Here is a 21,721-nt window from a genome sequence, read left to right as displayed (position 1 = left end):
GACTCCCAATATCACAGGGGGCATACACCACCCCTGTGATATGGTTCCTAATATCCAGGGGGTGAGAGGATGATATTAGTCTCAATATTGCAAGAGGTGTGTGCTCCCTAGTGATGTTGTTCCTAATATCCAGGGACGGAGAGAACGATATCACTCCCAATAGAGCAGGGGGTGTACACCCCTTCTGTGACATTGTTCCTAATAGCCAGCGGGGGAGAGGAAGATATTACCCCCAATATTGCAGGAGATGTACACCCCCTTGTGATATTGTTCTCTATATCCTGGGAGGGAGACGATGATACTAGTGGCAATATCGCAGGGGGTGTACACACCGAATATCCAGAGGGAGAGAAAATGATATGACTCCCAATATCACAGAGAGTGTACATCCTCCTGTGATATTGTTTCTTATACTGAGAGGGAGAGGATGATATTACGCCCAATATCGCAGGGGTTGTACACACCTCCTGCGATATTGTTCCTAATATCCCGAAGGGGAGAGCATAATATTACTCTCAATATCGCAGGGGGTGTACACCTCCTTTGTAATATTGTTCTTAATATCCATGATGGGAGAGGATGATATGACTCCCAATATCGCAAGAAGTGTACAGCCGCCTGTGATATAGTTCCTAACATCTAGGTGGGGAGAGGATGATATTACTGCCCATATCGCACGAGTTGTAAAACCCCTTCGATATTTTGCCTACAATCCTGAGGGGAGAGGATGATATTACAATATCGAAGAAGGTGTACACCCCCATGACACTATGCCCAATATCCACGTTGGGAGACGATGACATTATGTCCAATATCACAGGGGATGTACACCCACCCTGGGATATTGTTCCTTATATCGAGAGGGGGAGAAGATGCTATTGCTCCCAATAACGCAGGGGCTGTGGCTGTACACCCCTCCTGGGATATTGTTCTTAATATCCTAGGGAAGAAAGGATGATACTACACCCAATATCGCAGGGGCTGTACACCCACCCAGTGATATTGTTCTTAATGTACTCCACCTCCCACCACCAGGGATATCGTTCCTAATATCCAGGGGAAGAGAGGATAACATTATGCCCAATACTGCGGGGGAGTGTACACACCCTCTGTGATGCTGTTCCTAGTATCCAAAGGTGGAGACGATGATATTACTGGCCATATCGCAGGGGGTGTACACCCTTCTGTGATATTGTTTTTGACATTCAGTGGGGCAGAGGATAACATTAATCTCAATATTGCAGAAGGTGTGCAGACCCCTTGATGTAGTTCCTACTGTACAGGGGAAAGAGAAGAATATTGCTCTCAATATCGCAGGGGGTGTAACCACCCTGCCCCCCGTATATTGTTCCTAATGTGCAGCGGGGTGGAGGCCGATAGTACTCCCAATATCCCAGAAGGTGCACACACACCTGTGATGTAGTTCCTAATATCCGGCGGGAAAGAGGCTGATTTTACTTTTGGTATCGCAGTGGGTGTACACCACCCCCAAACCCGGGGTATTGTTTCTAATATCCAGGCGGGAAGAAGATGACATGGCTGACAGTATCGAAGGGGGTGTACACCACTTCAGTGATATGGTTCCTGATATCCAGGGGGTGAGTGGATGATATTACTCCCAATAAAGTAGGAACTGTACAGACACTCTGGGATTTTGTCCTTAATAACCACAGGGGAGAGGTGATATTACTACCAATATTGCAAGGGGTGTACACCCCTCCTGTGATATTGTTTCTTATATCCAGGATAGGAGAAGATGGTGTTAGTACCAATATTGAAGGGATGGACAGCCCCCATGGGATATTGTTCTAAAGATACAGGTTGAAAGAGGATGAGATTCCATCCAATATAACAAGGGGTGTACACCCTGCCTGTGATATGAATGGTAAAACCTAGAAGAGAGAATGACATTGCTTCCAAGAACACACGGGTGTACACCTACCCTGTGATATTGTTCCTGTCATCTAAAGGAAGAGATGATGATACTACTACCACTACCGGATTAGATGATGATACTAATACCACACCCCGCTGTGATATTGTTCCTCATCACTTGTGGTTGAGAGCATGATATTACTTCCGATATGACAGTGGCTTAACACCCAGTCTGTGATATTACTCCTAATTTCCACTAGGTAAAGTATGATGTTCCTGCCAAGAGAGTAGTTGGTGTACAGTCGCCCTGTGATATGTCTCCGAATATTCAGGGAAACACAGGACGACATTACCCCAAATCTCCCAAAAAGTGTACACCCATTGTGTGATATGCTTCCTAATATCCGGAGGTGCAGAGGATGGTATTCGTTCTCCTATCGCAGGCTGTGTACACACAACCTGTGAAATTGTTCGTAATATCCTGAACAAAAGAGACTGCTAATAATGGACACACATTGCAGGGGGGAGTAATTGGCTATTATGATCTACATCGCAGAGGGGGTGAGGCACCCCCCGCGATATGGGGAGTAACAGCAACCCCCTCTCCCCACCTGGCTATTACCATCCACATCGCACAGCAGTTCAGGACACCAGCCCTGCCCCAACCTTGACCCAGACAGTGGATGTCATGGGACCACCTCAGGGAGGGTGGCAGCTCAGCTCTAAGGTATCCCTGCTGCCAAAGACCAACTGTTCCTGCTAGTTTGAATCTGGCCACAGGGTCTCTGTTGGTGAGATAGATGACCATGAGGCAGACACGCTGAAATCTAGCACGACAGAGCCCAACGCCCCCATGAGAGGCACCATAGCACGCAGACTTTGCAGACATACTAGCAAAGGCCACAGCAGGCCCTGAGTGAGGAGCAATCTGACCAAGATCCTGGGGTCCTGCCACACAGCCCTTAAACCAGGGACTGGAAACTGTTGCCCTAAAGAGCCAGGAGTCAGTATTTTCAGCTTTGCCAACTGATCTTTGCCTCAAGGATGCAACTCTGCCATGGCTGCACAACAGCAGCCTTCTGCAGGTGGCCTGTTAAGAGATGGGCATGACTGTACCCCCATAAAACTTTACTTATGGACATGGAAACTTCTCAGTATCACGAAGTGTTATTTTTTTATTTGTTCAACCATTTGGAAATGTAAAATCCATTCTTGATTCACGGGCCACAAGAGCAGGCAGGGACGGGCTGCCCCTTGCCAACCTCTGGAATGAGCTTAGAGAAGGAAATGACAAGCTGGGCCAGCGCAGCCTCCTCACAGCAGATCCGCTGCAGGAGGGTCCTTCTTAGCAACCACTTCTCATCCTTCCTCTTGGCTTCAAGTGCAGTTCAGGTGGAGAAAGAGAGAACAGAACTGGCCTCAGCAACAAGAAGGAAGGAGATGCAGGGTCAAGCAGCCGTGTGGATCGATCACACTCAACATTCACACCAAGTGGAGCACAGGCAGGACCAGCCCGGGGGGCGGCGAATGGAAGCTCTCTGGGGTGGGGGACCTCTGGGTGGGCAAGATTCTCTACCTAAAACTCATATAGAAGTTCTACACAGCAGTAGTTACAGAAAACACACTCTAAGAAAAAGGCCAAAATAAAAATAGGACACCAAGTTTGGCCAACTGGGTCTCACAAGCCAGTAGGTAAGAAAGCCCAGGAGGGCCCACCAGAGGAGCTGGGGGTGGGTTCCTGCCTGCAGGGGGCCTGGGACACCCCATTCCCACAGATGAGGACCCAAGCTTTGGGGAGAAAGCTGTCAGAGTCACCCAGTGAGCTGATCAGAGGTGGAGCCACAGAGCAGGTAAGGAGCCCTGGCCACGTCCCCATGAGGGCTGAGAAGCTGGGGTGGGGGCATACCCCCAGGGGCAGATACAACCAGTGGACCACGGGCCCTCCTCCTGCCTAGAGGATGCTCAGCTCCCAAGGGACCACCAAGGCCTGGAACCCAGGGACACACCACCTGACCATCATGCCCAGGCCTCCCGGACCAGGCAATGTCCAGTACAGGCAGGCAGTCTGGGCTTGGGACCAGGACAGGGGTGGATGGTCCTGCTAGGCAGGCCTCCTTCTCCCTACCAGCTGGGCTGGTTGCACTGTAGTTTTGGTTCTGGCAACTTATTGCTGCCCACTTTGGCCACACCAGTCCCTGGCTCCCTGGCTAGGCCCAGTGCTGTCCAACCCACCTACACAGGCCCCACACACCCAGTGCCCACCAGGCTCCTGTCAGCCAGGAGGACCCATGCTCATCCCCTGAAGTGTCCATGGGAGCCTGCATCCCACAGGGACCCACACCTCAGGGCCAACCTCCATGGGGGCCTCTTGGTTGTGGTAGCAGGGGCAAGGGGGAGGTGACCTCCAGCCCTCCCATCCTGGCCACTGTGTTTTGTGGGCATCATTCAGTCCTGGGAACTTCCTGGGGACCCCAGAAGGAAGAGAACAGGGTGGTCATGGCAGCCTCAACCCCAGGTTCTGGGCCCAAGCGCCACAGAAGGAAGATAACAGGGTTGTCATGGCAGCTTCAGCCCCAGGCTCTGGGCCCAAGTGCAACAGTCCTTTGGTTCTGGTTTGATCTGGGCGGTAACAGCAGGTCATGTCATTCACACAAGGATTGGCTTCAATATAATAATGCATCAAGGGACTGTGGAGGACACAGATCAGCCTCCAGGCCAGTTACACCTGGTGGCTTAACCAGTGCAGGCTAGGGAGTGGAAAAGCTGACCCCTGACCTCCCCACCTACCCTGCCCACCAGATGCCAGTAGCAGCCAGGGATCCCTGACTTCAGGCAGAGGCAGGCAGCACAGTTGCTGCCTTCTTTGATCCCATCCCAGGGCCCACAGGGCCTGGAGAAACCTGGCAGAGGCTGAGTTGGGAGAATCAGGCAGGGGGATGCCAAGTGAAGAATGTGAGGGACTGGGTATGAGGGGCACTAAGGGCGCAGGGTCTGCTTCCCCTGGGGAGGTGGCAGTGGGACATATAGTAGCCAAGGCTCCGCAGGCCCCACCCTGCTGCCAGGCACACGTGGTGCCCATACCCACCCCAACGGCTGCAGGAAGGTTCTTCATCAACAAAAGGGGAGAACGCACCCACACCCACATAGGCATTGATGCCCACACACATCAGAGAAGAAAATTCCTGCTGTGCCCAAGGTGTGGAGAAAGGGGCAATGTCCCCTTCCTCCCCATGGTGGGTCCAAAATTCCCTGCTCCTGCCAGCACCCCCACCCCCAACTCCACAAGCTGCTGACCTCCACCACAGTGCCATGCCTCGTGCCAAGAACAGCTCAGCGGTACATCCCAAAGGGTGCTATCCTGGAGCGGCTGTGCTGGGCAAGGGACACGTTTCCTAGTCACAGAGGTTTTCTTTCTTTCCCACTCACTGGCCCTGTGCCTCGGTTTCCCCTACTTGGGCTTTGGGGTGTGATGAGGGCCTGGGGTCAGGGAACAAAGTGTTCTGGTTTGGACACGCAGGAGGTTCTCTGCAGCTCTCTCAGGTACAGGGTATGTTGCTAAGTATATGCTTTTAAAAACCCTAGGAGGAGGGGGCACCCAGAAGGGGCCCTGAAGCCAAGGGCAAGGTCCAGCCTTTCCACCTCCCCAGCTGAAGACATGCTGGAGGACAATTCTCCAGAGTTTCATAACAAAGAGAAGAAAGAAATCAAAAAGACCTGGAGGATAGGCAAGCTAATGAGGGCTTACTGGGATTACCCTGTCTAATCCTCAAAACAAGCCTTGTTTCTGAGGAAACAGGTCACAGTAGGACATTCAGACCCTGGGCAGGGTCTTGTTTTTGTCTCTTTTGAGTGAATTTGGCTTATATTGTTCTTTTTTCTTTTTTTTTTTTTTTTTTTTTTTTTTTTTGAGACAGAGTCTTGCTCTGTAGCCCATGCTGGAGTGTAGTGGCATGATCTCAGCTCACTGCAACCTCCGCCTCCTGGGTTCCGGTTCAAGCAATTCTCCTGCCTCAGCCTCCCGAATAGCTGAGATTACAGGCATGCACCACCATGCCCAGCTAATATGTTTTTCTTTTTCTTGAGACGGAGTCTTGCTCTGTCACCCATGCTGGAGTGCAGTGGCACAATCTCGACTCACTGCAATTTCCACCTCCTGGGTTCAAGCTATTCTCCTGCCTCAGCCTCCCGATTAGCTAGGACTACAGGCGCCCACCACCTCGCCCGGCTAATTTTTTGTATTTTTAGTAGAGACGGGGTTTCTCCGTGTTAGCCAGGATGGTCTCGATCTCCTGACCTCGTGCGACAGAGCGAGACTAAGTCTCAAAAAAAAAAAGAAAAAGAAAAAAGAACAATATAAGCCAAATTCACTCAAAAGAAATAAAAACAAGATGACAAGTCAATGGCACTGAAAACAAAAAATCAACAGAAGAACTCAATAGAACAATAGCTGTTTCTTCATAAAGATCAACAAAATCGGTAACTATCAAGCCAGGCTAACAAAGAAAAAAAGAAATCACACAAATTACTATAAGGTGAGTACAAAAGTAATGGCAGTTTTCGCATTCTTGGAATTTGCTGTTTGATACTGGAATACCCTCTTAAATAAATGTGGTTATGTTATTCATCATTTTAATGAGCATTTCTTGCCTTTTCTTTTTTTTTTTTTTTTTTTGCTAATGACTTATTACTTATTTATTTTAGACTATGGAAATGATGTCAGATAAAAAGCAAATTCAAGCGACTTTCTTATTCAAGTTCAAAATGGGTCCTAAAGCAGGGGAGACAACTCACAACATCAACGCATTTGGCCCAGGAACTGCTAATTAATGTACAGTGCAGTAGTTCAAGAAGTTTTGCAAAGGAGGCGAGAGCCTTGAAGATGAGGAGCGTAGTGGGCAGCCACCGGAAGTTGATAACGACCAATTGAGAGCAACCACTGAATTCGATCCTCTTACAGCTACACGAGAAGTTGGCGAAGAACTGAATGTCGACCATTCTATGGTCATCCGGCATTTGAAGCCAATTGGAAAGTTGAAAAGGCTTGATAAGTGGGTGCCTCATGAGCTGAGCAAATATTTTAAAAATCATCTTTTTGAAGTGTCATCTTCTCTTATGAGGATGACACTATGAAACAACAATGAACCATTTCTTGATCAGATTGTGACATGCCATGAAAAGTAGATTTCATACAACAGCCAGCTCAGTGGTTGGACTGAGAAGAAGCTCCAAACCACTTCCCAAAGATAAACTTGCACCAAAAAAAGGTTATGGTCACTGTTTGGTGGTCAGCTGCTGGTCTTCTGATCCACTACAGTTTTTGAATCCTGGTGAAATCATTACATCTGAGAAGTATGCCAAGCTAATCGATGAGATGCACAGAAAACTGCAGCACCTGGAGCCGGCACTGGTCAACAGGAAGGACCCAGTTCTCCACAATGCCTGACCACATGTCATACAACCAGGGCTTCAAAGGTAGAATAAACTGGGCTATGAAGTTTTGCCTCATCTGCCATATTCATCTGACCTCTCGCCAACCAACTACCACTTCTTTAAGCATCTTGACAACTTTTTGCAGGGAAAACACTTACACAACCAGCAGGATGCAGAAAATGCTTTCCAAGAGTTCATCGAACCCTGAAAGCATGGAATAAACAAGTTTATTTCTCATTGGCAAAAATGTGTTCATTGTAATGGTTCCTTTTTTTTTTTTTTTTTTTAGACAGAGTCTCACTCTGTCGCCCAGGCCAGAGTGCAAAGGTGCAATCTCGGCTCACTGCAACCTCTGCCTCCTGGGTTCAAGAGATTCTCCTGCCTCAGCCTCTTGAGTAGCTAGGATTACAGGCACATGCCACCACGCCCACCTAACTTTTGTATTTTTAGTAGAGACGGGATTTCGCCGTGTTGGTCAGGCTGGTCTCAAACTCCTGACCTCCTGATCCGCCCGCCTCAGCCTCCCAAAGTGTTGGGATTACAGGCGCGAGCCACTGCGCCCAGCCCATTGTAATGGGTTCTATTTTGATTAATAAAGATGTGTTGCAGCCTAGTTATAAAAATTTAAAATTCATGGTCCAAAACCACAATTACTTTTGCACCAACCTAATAATATAAGAATTAAAAGAGGCCTTTATATTAGAGAGCCCATGGATGATAAAATAATAAAGAATATTACAATCCCCATAACCCACAAACTTGGTAACTTAGACCAACTGGATGAATTAAAAGACACAATCTATTTATTCTAAAACACAGGAGAAATAGTCTAAATATATTTATATCTATTAATAAAATGGAATCAATACTTAATAACCTTACAGAAAATTTATATATTCCAAAAATCTGACATTCTGTCATGTTATTCTAACTGGTGGGATTCGGGGATTTCCATTTTGACAAGAACATAGGTGAGTCGCACACACTTAATTTTAGTGCTCATTGGTCAGGAAACCTATGTCCACTATAGGATACTACAGAGCGATGCGTTATGGAGAATTGAGGCAAGATAATATGATTTTCAGAGTTAAAGGAAAACAACCTGTTTTATGTACAGTAATTCCTCATAATATCATAGGGGATACCATATTTAAACTTTGGGGTATCCCTAGGTATAATTCCTATTTGAGCCACATGTGAATTTCAGACACGGAGGCTTCCCAACTTTGGTGGCTTTCAACAAATGTGGAAGTTAATTCACAACCTATTTTGTGAAGGCACAAAATTCAATGAGCACTCATTTAACCTCTTATTTTAAATATTATTTTTGTAACCTTTGCATTTCCAATTAGGTGAAATTTTAAATCTCTTTCAGTTCTTATCCTTTTTTTTTTTTTTTTTTTTTTTTTCCCTGAGATGGAGTCTTGCCCTGTCAACCCAGGCTGGAGTGCAGTGGCATGGTCTCGACTCACTGCAACCTCTGCCTCCCAGGTTCAAGCGATTCTCCTGCCTCAGCCTCCCAAGTAGCTGGGATTACAGGTGCCTGCCACCACACCCAGCTAATTTTTGTATTTTTAGTAGAGATGTGGCTTCCCCATGTTGGTCAGGCTGGTCTTGAACCCCTGACCTTGTGATCTGCCCACCTCAGCCTCCCAAAGTGCTCAGATTACAGGCCTGAGCCACCGCGCCCGGCCTCTCCACTCTTTTTAGGCAGAGGGGAGTAAGGGTTGCTTTAAGTTAGCAGGGACTCCCATGTACCCAACCCATTTGTGTAAATTTCTTCCTTCAGAGCTCTTCAAATCAGCATCACCATTGTTAAAGGCCTCCCACATGGTAATAATTGTGCTACAGGGTTTTACAATCATGAAGTTTATGTTTGGCTGAATTAACCTCGTTGCTGTGGCACAAGGGGGCCATAGGTGTTTTCACCAATTATGAAGGGGGTTCACTGTGCAATGGCTACCAACTTTTCTGAGTACAATGAGACCAAACACATTCATACATAAATTCCATGAAGTGAATTTATTACTTACAAATAGCAAACAAAAGATAACAGAAGTCTAGGATTCAATATGAACCGCTACCACAAGATCAGGAAGGTTACCCAGAGCAGATGGATGGAGTTTTGACTATAAATGCTTCACTTGCACTACAACTGAGGGACCCCAGAAAGCAGCCCACCTTGGGTTTTCTCCCAGGATGTGGTTTGCTGGACACAAGCGTTAAAGGCCATTCTGTTTCGAGCAGGGACTATAACAGAGCCTGGGCTGTTCTGACCAATGTTACCTGATTATCAGGATATTGCATTCCCAGCATATCATACTGTTATCTTGAGAACTACCAGTAAGAAAGGGAGGAAAATGGCCCTGCACCCTTAAAACTGAAGGATCAGGATATTTGTTGTGACAAGAGGCACAGACAGTAGCGACAGAGTGTTCTCGTGAGCCATCTACTAGTTCTCTTGACCGGAGCATGGCACCTGACTGCTTTTCTCTTTCCTTTCAATGGAAACTGTTTCAGAATATTTTGAATATTTTGAGTTTCTACATCTATAGAGTTGCAGCACATGATCACTGGCAGTGTAGACTCTCTGCATGGTTAAAGGAAAGAGTTCAGGAGCCCATCAACCCACACTGGAGGAGACCACCTAATCCTACAGAGAGTGCCACTCCATCTTCCTGGGGTTGGCTCCACATGCAGTAAAGGCCATTATGTCTAAGGCCGTCAAGATTTGCAGTCCGAAGATTAGACTTTTGACATGCTGATAAGCAGCAGTGATAAGAAAAGCCCACACACTGGCTAGGAATTTTTCAATGAAAGCAGCTGAGACGCTTCTTCATATGCCTCGGTAGGGGCTAATATCAAACTCTTTCTTCCCATTTTCTTTACTCATCAGTGCCTGAACCATGAGGCACCATAGAAGTACACCTCATCAGGAGGGTGTATGGGATGGCAGCAAGGGGAGCAGCAGCACAAGAAACAAACAAGGCCACTACTTCTGCCTACATAACAACTATTGTCTTGGAGTGTACAATAATTAATAATGTTCACATGGCTGCCCTAAGCATACAGAGATGGTGACCAGAGTAGATGCAGGAACTACAGAGATACAGCCTGATTCTTGCTAATTAGGACTTAAGTGTTGGCTTATGTGCTGTGCTCTTGTGCATTAATAAGCCGGGGCCTCAAAACTGCCTGCTAAGCACAGGCCAAAAGTCATGCTGGGGTGCAATTAAACATTCATGTCTAGGAGATGACAGCATTTTAGTGTGGGAGAAGATGACAACACCTGAAGACCACAAAACACTGTGCAGACCAAAGGGAAGGCCCATCGTCAGCTCACAGTTCTGACCCAAGTGACTGCTGATGTGTTACAGAACTGTCAGCCAACAGCAGGTAGGTCAAGTTGAGCAGGTGTCCTGCATGAGGGCTGGTCCATTCCATTTGTGTTGCCAATTGCTTCAAATAGCGTCTCATGCACCCCACTGGTGAGGAAGGAATTAGCACCCTACGTTTACTGGCACCGTTAAACACATAACATCTATTACTAAACAGATAAGCCAGACATCAGTTATTAATTACATATAGGAGGATGGTGTAAGCTCCCACAGGCCCAAACATGGATTAACTTGGGAGCAGAGAGTTGTATAGCATTAAAAAAGTGAGGATGTTCCTTTTTTTTTTTTTTTTTTTGAGACAGAATCTCCCTAGAAGCTGGGACTACAGGCGCCCACCACCACGCCCAGCTAATTTTTTGTATTTTAGTAGAGACAGGGTTTCACCGTGTTAGCCAGGATGGTCTCCATCTCCTGACCTCGTGATCCACCCGCCTCGGCCTCCCTAAGTGCTGGGATTACAGGCGTGAGCCACCACGCCCAGCCGAGGATGTTCCTTTGTTCCTACAGGAGTATGTGATTGGTTTGTCTGTTGGCTGGTAGGAAACTGAATCATGTGACACTGACTGGTAAGACTGTAATACCGTAAAATACAATATATAAACTATAATACCATAATGGTGTAATACTATCTACTACAATACCAAAGGCATCGATGAAAAGCCCGACACTATCGTATGTGACTGAGAGACTGAATGCTTCCTCCCTCAGATTGGTTACAACATATTGTCCTATCACAGTTCTCTCTCCTTCCTTCAAAGTGAACAATCCAAATAACAGACAGAAATAATAAAGAATAAAGGGCAACAAATGCAAAGGACTCACAAGATGATACTCTATGGTAAACTTTATGTACTTAGGAATTAATACCAACTCATTATTAGCAAAAAATAAACATCTTTACATCAAAAGTAGTTTTTCCTTTAATAAAAAAAGGTGGAATGTGTATAATGGACAAGGGATAATCAAAATTTGCCAAATGAGGCTAGTAAGACAATCCCAACAATTCACAATCATTATTCACTGGTCCATTAATCACAGGACAATACATACAAATGAAACTTACCTGGCCAGGCGTGGTGGCTCATGCCTGTAATCCCAGCACTTTGCGAGGCTGAGGCGGGCAAATCATTAGGTCAGGAGTTCAAGGCCAGCCTAGCCAACATGGCGAAACCTTGTCTCTATTAAAAATGCAAAGAATGCCGGGCGCGGTGGCTCAAGCCTGTAATCCCAGCACTTTGGGAGGCCGAGACGGGCGGATCACGAGGTCAGGAGATCGAGACCATCCTGGCTAACACAGTGAAACCCCGTCTCTACTAAAAAATACAAAAAAACTAGCCGGGCGAGATGGCGGGCGCCTGTAGTCCCAGCTACTCGGGAGGCTGAGGCAGGAGAATGGCGTAAACCCGGGAGGCGGAGCTTGCAGTGAGCTGAGATCCGGCCACTGCACTCCAGCCTGGGCGACAGAGCAAGACTCCGTCTCAAAAAAAAAAAAAAAAAAAAAAAAAAATGCAAAGAATTAGCTGGACGTAGTGGCGGGCGCATGTAGTCCCAGCTACTCAGGAGGCTGAGGCAGGAGAATTGCTTAAACCCAGGAGGCGGAGGTTACAGTGAGCCGAGATCGCACCACTGCACTCCAGCCTGGGCAACAAAGTGAGACTCCATCTCAAAAAAAATAATAATGAAATAAAAAAATAAACTTAACTACATATTAGAAAAACATCAAAATTCAACCATAAATCCAGCACATTATCAAATGAATAGACAAAAATTCTACCAACAAACTTAAGAAAATATCATTATCTATGAAATTCAAGTACTATTGCTTAAAGAGCATTTGCAGAACTCTCACCTCAAGGTTTCCCTGCAAAACAAGGTGAAATGCATACCCAAGACTCTTTAAGAATGAGCCACTGATAAAAACAACATATTTGTAATTTGTGTAACATTTCATACATTTTTTTCAAGCACTGAACGATAATTAATTTGCATCAGGCTTTCCAAATTAGAAAAACTTCACTTATAGAACTTCTTTCCAGTGGGAGTTTTCACATGACTTTTCAAGTAAATGTTAAAACTGAAAATATTCTTGCAGTTTCTAAACTATTAGAGTTTTAATCCTGTGTACGTTTTTGTATTTACAAGGTCCAGCCAGCTACAGTGTGCATTTTCATATGTCCTTGAGTGGGTATGAGAGAAATGAAACATTCCCACATTCTGGACATTCATAGGGTTTTTCTCAGGAATGAGCTGATGTCTTCAAATGGAACTAACACAACTGAAGGACTTACCACAAATTTAAATTCAAAAGGCTATTCTCCACTCTGAGCCCTCCCGAATCTTCAAAAACAGGAAAATCTGAAGGCTTGACCACATTTCCCACATTCTTAAGGTTTCTCTGCAGTGTGAGCTCTTTCATGTTTATGAGGGAATGGGAAAGAGTAAATGTTTTACCACATTTCTTACATTCAAGGGGCTTTATATATATATATATATATATTTTTTTTTTTTTTTTTTTTTTTTTTTTTGAGATAGAGTCTCACTCTGTTGCCAGGCTAGAGTGCAGTGGCACAATCTCGGCTCACTGCGACCTCTGCCTCCTGGGTTCAAGTGATTCTCCTGCCTCAGCCTCCTGAGTATCTGGGATTACAAGCATATGCTACCACACTCAGCTAATTTTTGTATTTTTAGTAGAGACGAGGTTTCACCATGTTGGCCAGGATGGTCTCGATCTCCTGACCTCGTGATCCGCATGCACAGGGCATCCCCCTAACCCCCCATGGCTTTTTATGTCCTTGAAAAAGAACTAAGACAAGTGAAATGTTCCACCATGCCCAGTTAATTATTTTCTTTTTTTTTTTTTTTTGAGACGGAGTCTCGCTTTGTCGCCCAGGCTGGAGTATAATGGTGCGATCTCGGCTCACTGCAAGCTCCGCCTCCCGGGTTCACGCCATTCTCCTGCCTCAGCCTCCTGAGTAGCTGGCATGAGCCACCACGCCTGGCATTATTTTATTTTTTGTAGAGACAGGGTTTCACCATGTTGCCCAGGTTGTTTCACATTGTTTTAATCCAGGCTGGTTATGAACTCCTGGGCTCAAGCAATACACACACCTTGGCCTCCCAAAGTGCTGGGATTATAGGCTGAGTCACTACACCCAGCCTCTATATCATGACTTCTTTCATGGCGAGTAAGGTGACTGGAACGAGTGTAGGCTTTACCGCATCTCTTACATTCATAGGGTTTTTCTCCAGTATGAATTCTTTCCTGGAGGTGAAGGGAACTGAGGCGACTGAAGGCTTGGTCACACTGTTTACATTCATAGGGTTTCTCTCCAGTATGAGTACTTCTATGGTTACAAAGGGAACTCAAATGACTAAAGGCTTTGCCACATTGTTTACATTCACAGGGTCTCTCTCCAGTATGAATGCTTCCATGCTAAGATTCCTTCAGAGGACTTTATTTCCTCTTCTCAGTGCAAATTATCTTATATCTTTCCCAGGTTTTTCGAAGTGATCTTCAATATTCTGGTCTTTCCATCTGTTTCCTAAAATGCAGACCCACAAAATTATCATGAATTATTACAAACTATAGAAACATTACTAGATGTCATGTTCATTGTACACAGTGCCATGCCTAATTTATTCACCAAATCATTCCCTTGCCACATTCCATATCACAAATAGCACTGATGATAGGGAAATACTTCTGTAATTAAGTGAAATGTGTTGTCATACTTACCTACAGAAGCCAGGTTCCTGCAAGTTTCCTGCATCACTTCTCTGTAGAGATTCTTCTGAGAAGAATCTAGCAAAGCCCATTCCTCCTGGGTAAAGTTCACAGCCACATCCTCAAAAGCCATGGAGTCCTAGAACATTCCACACATGTGGATAGAAGGATGGGTGAGACTGACAGCACTGGGAATCTATACTCAATTCATAAGCTGTTTACATGATTCTAAAATTTCCAAGCATTTATTCTATGACTTGATTGTCACAACTCTTACTCTGTTCACACATACTCCCTCCCACACAGCAGTACTAATGCTAGAATTGAACTATTCAAAAAGGCAACAGCAAAGTAGAAACACCCATCTCATTAGAGAATCCAGGGAGTAAGATGTGCTGCTAGGAGTTACCTTTTAACTTCACTTTGTACATTTCTAGTATCTGTCATAATAAAGTCCTACCTGATGTGCATAAGTGAGTTAATAGTCCTGAGACTATTTATTCTTAAAAATGCCTGCTCGTAAAGTTCAATCTTTGTTTGTATTAGTAACTTACATTTTGAAAAGGATTCCACCAACCCAAGTAATAAGAATAACTCACTGCATCTAAATGGCTTATGCAATATATTTGCCAAAACTTTTTCTGCTGAAGGTCTATTATTTTGTGTCACTGCAGTGGTGCTTAAGGAACCAGACACCAAAACACAATCTGAACACTAAGTGTTCAGTGAGTTTCCCTGGTAAACAATATTTTACATGTGCTGTCACTTGTTAACTGGGGAGTTGAGCCCATTCCATGTGATTACACCAAGAGAGAATAGGCTTATTAAATTTAATTTGAGTAGTAAATAAAACCAATAATTGATATTTAACAATACTAATACAGCAATTTTTAAAATTTCTATTACACAATGTCAAGGCAGAAAGGAATAAGAGGAAATACGACACATGTTTTTTAAAATGACATTAATGTCACCACTTCCAGATGCTGTTCCTATGAAATCACATAAATTCCCAAATCAGGTTGTTTAGGCAAGAAAAACTACTTTTTCATACGTAGTAAAAATGACAAATGTCTAATGATTTTTAGTCATCTAAAAAAAGAGTGATGGCTTGTCTAACATACTTCTAAGATTTTCAAACGAAAATATTCAGGGCAGCACAGTATTAGCAGAGAGATGAGCAAGCAGACCAAGGGAAAAAAAAGTCTTAATGACCCAGCATTTACATAGAAAACTGAAGAATGATAGAGTAGGCACTGTAGAATAGAAAAAGAAATCACATGCACTTTAAAATATGAGGCAAACCAGGCTGGCATCTACTTGGGAAAATGCATTGCATTTTTCTCTGTTCCATGAACAATAATCAACTTATTATATATCAAATATGAAAGATAAAACCAGAACACTTTCAGAAGTCACAGGAAGATTTTTTTTACGAAGGATTAGGCAGAATTTTTTTTATGTAAGAAAAAAGTGATAAAGGAACAGACAAACTCAAACATATTAAAATTTAGGGAATAAAAAGAAAATAGAGTGAACCCGGCGTGGTGGCTCACGCCTGTAATCCCAGCACCTTGGGAGGCTGAGGCGGGCGATCACCTGAGGTCAGGAGGTTGAGACCAGCCTGGCCAACATGGCAAAAGCCTGTCTTTTTGTTGTTCATTTGTTTGTTTTTTGAGACGGAGTCTTGCACTGTCGCTTGGGCTGGGGTGCAGTGGCCAAGATCTTGGCTCACTGCAACCTCCACCTCCCGGGTTCAAGCAATTCTCTTGCCTCAGCCTCCTGAGTATCTGGGATTACAGGTGCCTGCCACCACGCTCAGCTAATTTTTTTGTATTTTTAGTAGAGACAGGTTTTCACCATGTTGGCCAGGCTGCTCTGGAACTCCTGACCTCGTGATCCGCCCACGTTGGCCTCCCAAAGTGCTGGGATTACAGGCATGAGCCACCGTGCCAGGCCTAAAACCCCGTGTTTACTAAAAATACAAAAATTAGCTGGGTGTGGTGGTGGGTGCCTATAATCCCAGTTACTCAGGAGGCTGACACAGGAGAATCGCTTGAACCCGGGAGGCAGAGGTTGCAGTAAGCAGAGATGGCGCCACTGCACTCCAGCAGGGCTACAGAGCAAGACAGCGTCTCCAAAAAAAACAAAAAACAACAACAAAAAACCCTCAGATATCCAGATAAGAGGATACAGATGTGTCCACTGTCATAAATTCTTCACCATGCTACAAGAGAGGAACTGACATTTTGGTGAATCTGTAAATCATCAATTTATCTATCACACTTTTATTTCACCAGTAGCATTTACAAAGCTAAGTCCTACAATTCCATTTGAAATTACCCTTAAAAAGAACAGACCTTTAAAACTTACTACACTCACTCTGGGGAAGAAATAAATACAAATTTTTAGCAAATAAAATACATCATTTTACCTTGCCTCTTTGGAAATAGTATTTTTATCTTTCAAGCTATACTGACAAAATGTATCTTATAGTCAATGAAAAACTGAAAAATAAGTGGACAAGCCTTTTCAAGGTAAACTCAGGGAGAGGCAGTGCTGACTCCAACACAGATCCTTCTAAGTGTCACAGCAGGCCATTCTATCCCTCGGGACACCCATCCTGTTCAGTAAAGTACTCAGTGACCACCTAGGAGGCACTGGCACTGCTCTCTGTCCTCCTGTGTGCCTTAAGTGCATTTTAATATTCAGGTTCTTGCACATCCTCTCTGGGGTGGAATCTAGAGAGCAGAAATCATTTCTGCCTTTTCCTCTCAATATCACCATCCCATTGGCAGACCATCAATGTGTCTCCGAGGAATAAAAACTCGGGCTGGAGGAACAATTTTAATGACCTAACTTTAATGACATTACATTGTATTGTCCATTCATTTTAATGTCCTAAAATTTTAATGACCCTAACGGGTCACCATTTTAGATGAAACTATACCAGGAGATTCCTCTAAGGCCAAGAGCATCCAGCTGCTCCCGTGAGAGACTCTACCCCCTACCTCAGGCTGTCCTTGGGGATGAGACGACCCCGGGGCTGATACTCACTAGACCCTCCAACAGACATGGCCACTGTGGGTATCCTGGGTCATCCCCAGACAGTTCTAAAATGCCAGGACTAGGAAAAGACAGGAGGGTGGCTAAGGACACAACACCCTGTAAAGTTTTCACGGGGGGACCTCAACCTAAAGACACTTTGGTAATACGTACACTTAGGAAAGATGAAGAGAGGCACAAAGATTTTTTTTACAGTAGAGCGTCAATGATTTATTCTCCGCTTTCCTCTCATGTAAAATGTTTGGAAACAGAAAAATATTTTGGCCAAGGTGGCTCACGCTTGTAATCCCTGCGCTTTAGCAGGCCGAGGTGGGCGATCAATTAAGGTCAGGAGTTCGAAACCAACCTAGCCAACATGGCGAAACCCTGTCTCTACTAAAAATACAAAAATTAGCGGGACGTGGTGGTGGGCGCCTATAAGCCCAGCTACTTGGGAGGCTGAGGCAGGAGAATCGCTTGAACCCGGGAGTCAGAGGTTGCAGTGAGCTGAGACTGCACCATTGCACTCCAGTGTATATATGTATATATGTGTGTATATATATGTATGGTATGCTTCCTCATTAACCTTATCAAAGCCTCTCATTTATACCCCTCCTGTGGACCCCAAACCACAAACCATGACTGCAGTAACCGGTTTATGAATCGCCATTTGCTCAAACACACCGTTTAACGTTTTAATAAAGCCTCAGGTTAATTTTAGGGGGAGAAAGGTGGGACTGGAAGCTCCATGAACCACAGCTCCTCCCACACTGGAACCCCGCACACCGAATCGGGGCTCTCCCGGATCACCTTCCCGTGGTCACCGCACCACCTGGGTCGGGGAGGCGCGGGGTTCCCGGGAGGGCTTCGGTCGGCGGAAGCGGCGCCCACAGGTACAGACAGGACGCAGGGGTCCCGCTGCCCGCCCCGCCCGGCCCTGCACAGAAGGGGACTGAGGCCTGGCTGCGCCGCGGCAACTCGGTCCGCAGGTTCCGCAGCCGATGGCTCGTTCCAGCAGGTTTCAACCAGCCCTCTTCCCCACTTCGGGAAGCCAGGCGCAGTCCACTCACCACTCCTCGGCTTCCCGGGTGTCCTGGCGTCAGCTAGGGATGTCCCAATACCCGCAGGTCACAGGGTGGCAGAGGCTGCTGCAGGGCCACCTGGGCCTCCCAGAGCCAAGAAGCAGTAGCGGAGACTAACAGAAAGAGCCTACTGTAGCGAAGGCGAAACAAAGCGCCCGCCAGCCAGATCCCGGAAGCCGCCCTCTCCTTTCCGGCGGCGCGCCTGATTGAAAGGTCCCCACCACAGCGCCCCTGATTGTATGGGGCTTCAGGCCCCACCCCCTCAGGCCCTGAGTGACAGGAGATTGCGATCTCACCTGAGGCTGGATGAGGCCAGAATGACCTTTTTGGCCCAGCGGTTTGTAGGGAGTGCGTCCTTCCTGCGCTCAGATCTGACCGTGCAAGGAGGACATTCGCATTTAACCTTGTATACAAGGTTATAGCTATTTGTGCATAATATGTATATATAATTGCAAGCAATATAATGACAATTCTGTAACTGCCCAGTGGGTTCACCTTGCCCGCTACCTAGACAGAGCCAATTTCTCAAGACGGGAGAATAGCAATAGAGAAAGAGTAATTCACGCAGAGTCGGCTGTGCGGGAGACCAGAGTTTCTTATTTTATTTTATTATTTTGAAACAGAGTCTTGCTCTGTCGCCCAGGCTGGAGTGCAGCCTCGGAGTTTTATGATTATTCAAATCAGTCTCCCTGAGCATTTGGGGATAAGAGTATTTCGAAAGTTTATTTTGCCAAGGTTGGGGATGCTTGTGCATGACACAGCCTCAGGATGTCCTGATGACAGTTGCCCACGGTGGTCAGAGCACAGCTTGGTTTTGTTGGAGATAAATGCTCGGCGCCACAAAGTGAAACCAGCACTCAAGCGAAAAAGTTTTCTCAGCAATGCAATTTACTTCTGCAGAAGTGTGCTGCTCGCATCAATCGCAATCGCAAGAGCACAGGGAACAAAGGAAAGCAGGGGTTTTTATTCCTAACGCAATCCCTACCTCTGGCATGGGCTGGGGCCAGACTTCAAGATCTAAACTGACCCGCTTGGTTATTTGTGAATATTTTCCCAAATAAGGAAGGGGGAAGGGAGATGTGAGTTACAACGGTGGGACGTGTGGTTTCGAAAGGAGAAATGGGTGCAGAGCAGGTAACCAAGGGAACAGATGTGAGTTATTGGTTAAAACTGATGGGAAGGTTTTGTTTGCAGTAACTAAGGGCAAGGAGGCATGGGGAACAAGAAAGCTGAGTTCGAGAACAAAAAACAAGAACGTTAACATGCCAAACCTTGGAAGAGAAACTGACTGTATCCGACAGTTTTATACATTTTAGGGAGACAGAAGACATCAATCAACATATGTAAGATGAACACTGGTTCGATACGGTACAACCTGAAGCAAAAGTGGGTCACCTCGAAGCCAGGAGGGGGCTTCCAGGTCACAGGTAGCTGAGAGACTCTTCTGAGTTTCTGATGAGCCTTTCCAAAGGAGGCAATAAGATATGCATTCTCAGTGAGCAGGGGATGACTTTGAATAGAATGGGAGGCAGGTTTGCCCTAAGCAGCTCCCAGATTGACTTCTCCCTTTATCTTAGCGATTTGGGGGACCCAAAATATTTTCCTTTCCAATTTCCCCCTTTTGTTTTAAAAATGTTTTGGAGATAGCGTTTTAGAAGAAAATCAGTCTCTCGTGCCAGGTTTTGTCCGATTTCTCATGGAGTAGCTGGGATTACAGGCGCGACACCACACCTGGGTAATTTTTTTTTTTTTTTTTTTTTTTTTTTTTTGGTAGAAACGGGAGTCTCCCTCGGTTGCCCAGGCTGGTCTCTGATGCCCAACGCGGGGCTCCCCGTAATCTCTACAAATAATCCAGTGAAGGAACACCAGAGCGTGGAAAGCGGAGGACGATTGACAAAGGACTCCCGAGTAGGTTTTCACTTCAAGCTCTATGGTAAGTAGGGCGCTCGGAGAATTCCAGGGAAACCTCGAGAAAATATGGGTCAGGCTGAGAGTAAGTTCGCTAATTACTTATGCCTTGTGCGGCAGTTACTGCGCCGCGAAGGGGTAATTCTGAGTACCCAAAATCTCACATCTTTGTTCCATCTGGTAGACAAGTATTCTCCTTGGTTCCCGGAATATGGAACCATGAATGTAAAAGATTGGGACAAACTCAGATCAGACTTAAAACGAGCACAACAAGAGGGCCACCATATTCCCGTCTCTGCTTGGTCTGTGTGGTCGGCAATTAAAACAGCACTGGAGCCCTTCCACACTGAGGAGAAGGAGGAGTTGCAGGATGACATAGGAAAGTTGAATAATCAGGAGTCTAATTATCAGCAAAGTGAACCATGACAGTCTAGTTTTAAAAAGGGCGAGAAACGGGAAGGTATGTATGCTAACCTCCAAAAACTAGTAGAAGAAACAGTGCCACCTACTGCGCCTTTAGGGGAAGGTCTGGAATGGCCACCCCCAGGCCACCCTTAAGAATTTTTGGAAGGGGAGCCTGAGGTGTGCCTTGCGGCTCCCACTGTTGCAGGCCCCGCCAGTAACTATGGCGAAGGGAAGCTTCAGGCTTGTCCAACAGCCAATTACGATGAGGGAATGATCCAGGCTTGCCCACCTGTTAGTTATGGTAAAGGAATACTGCGAGCCGGTCCAAGCACAAATTATGGCACAGGGACAATCCAGGCGTCCATTCGCCAGGCACAAGAAATGGGGGATTTGAATGCTTGGCAGTTTCTGGTAATTATTTCGCCAGCTGAGGAGCCCAGAGAACTTGCTCAAGCACGCTGGGAGCCATTTCCTTTTAAAATATTAAAAGACTTAAAGCAAGCAATTGGACAATATGGGCCAAATTCTCCTTATGTTCATTCCTTGTTACAATGTGTGGCTTATAACAGACGTTGAACGCCTATGGATTGGGAAGCATTAGCCCGATCCACCCTGTTCCCCTCTGAATTTCTCCAATTTAAAACCTGGTGGACGGATGAAGCAACAAATCGGGCACGCAGAAATGCTCAAGCCCAACGTTCCGTTAATATCACATCTGATCAATTGCTTGGAATCGGACAGGCATGGGGTACTCTAAATCAACAGATGGTAATGGGTGATGAGGCTGTCGATCAGCTCAGAACTACGTGCCTAAGAACCTGGGAAAAAATTCACGACCCTGCTACTGCTTATCC

The 21,721-nt window shown here is 45.7% G+C and overlaps 1 long non-coding RNA gene across 1 annotated transcript; it reads right to left on the bottom strand.

Moving 5' to 3' along the window:
* Nucleotides 1-13,206: 13,206 nt before the first annotated feature.
* LOC140713342 (uncharacterized) lies at nt 13,207-18,736 on the bottom strand. Its single transcript, XR_012095361.1, has 3 exons — nt 18,543-18,736; nt 14,440-14,566; nt 13,207-14,245 (listed from the first exon to the last, which is right to left on the bottom strand). It is a non-coding gene; the product is annotated as an uncharacterized lncRNA (long non-coding RNA).
* Between the last annotated feature and the right edge of the window lie 2,985 nt (nt 18,737-21,721).

This window comes from Chlorocebus sabaeus, chromosome 14 (assembly GCF_047675955.1).
Source record: "Chlorocebus sabaeus isolate Y175 chromosome 14, mChlSab1.0.hap1, whole genome shotgun sequence".
In the NCBI taxonomy this organism is placed as follows: domain Eukaryota; kingdom Metazoa; phylum Chordata; class Mammalia; order Primates; family Cercopithecidae; genus Chlorocebus; species Chlorocebus sabaeus.
Note: the sequence above shows the minus strand (reverse complement) of the source record. Positions and strands in the feature narration are given on the sequence as shown.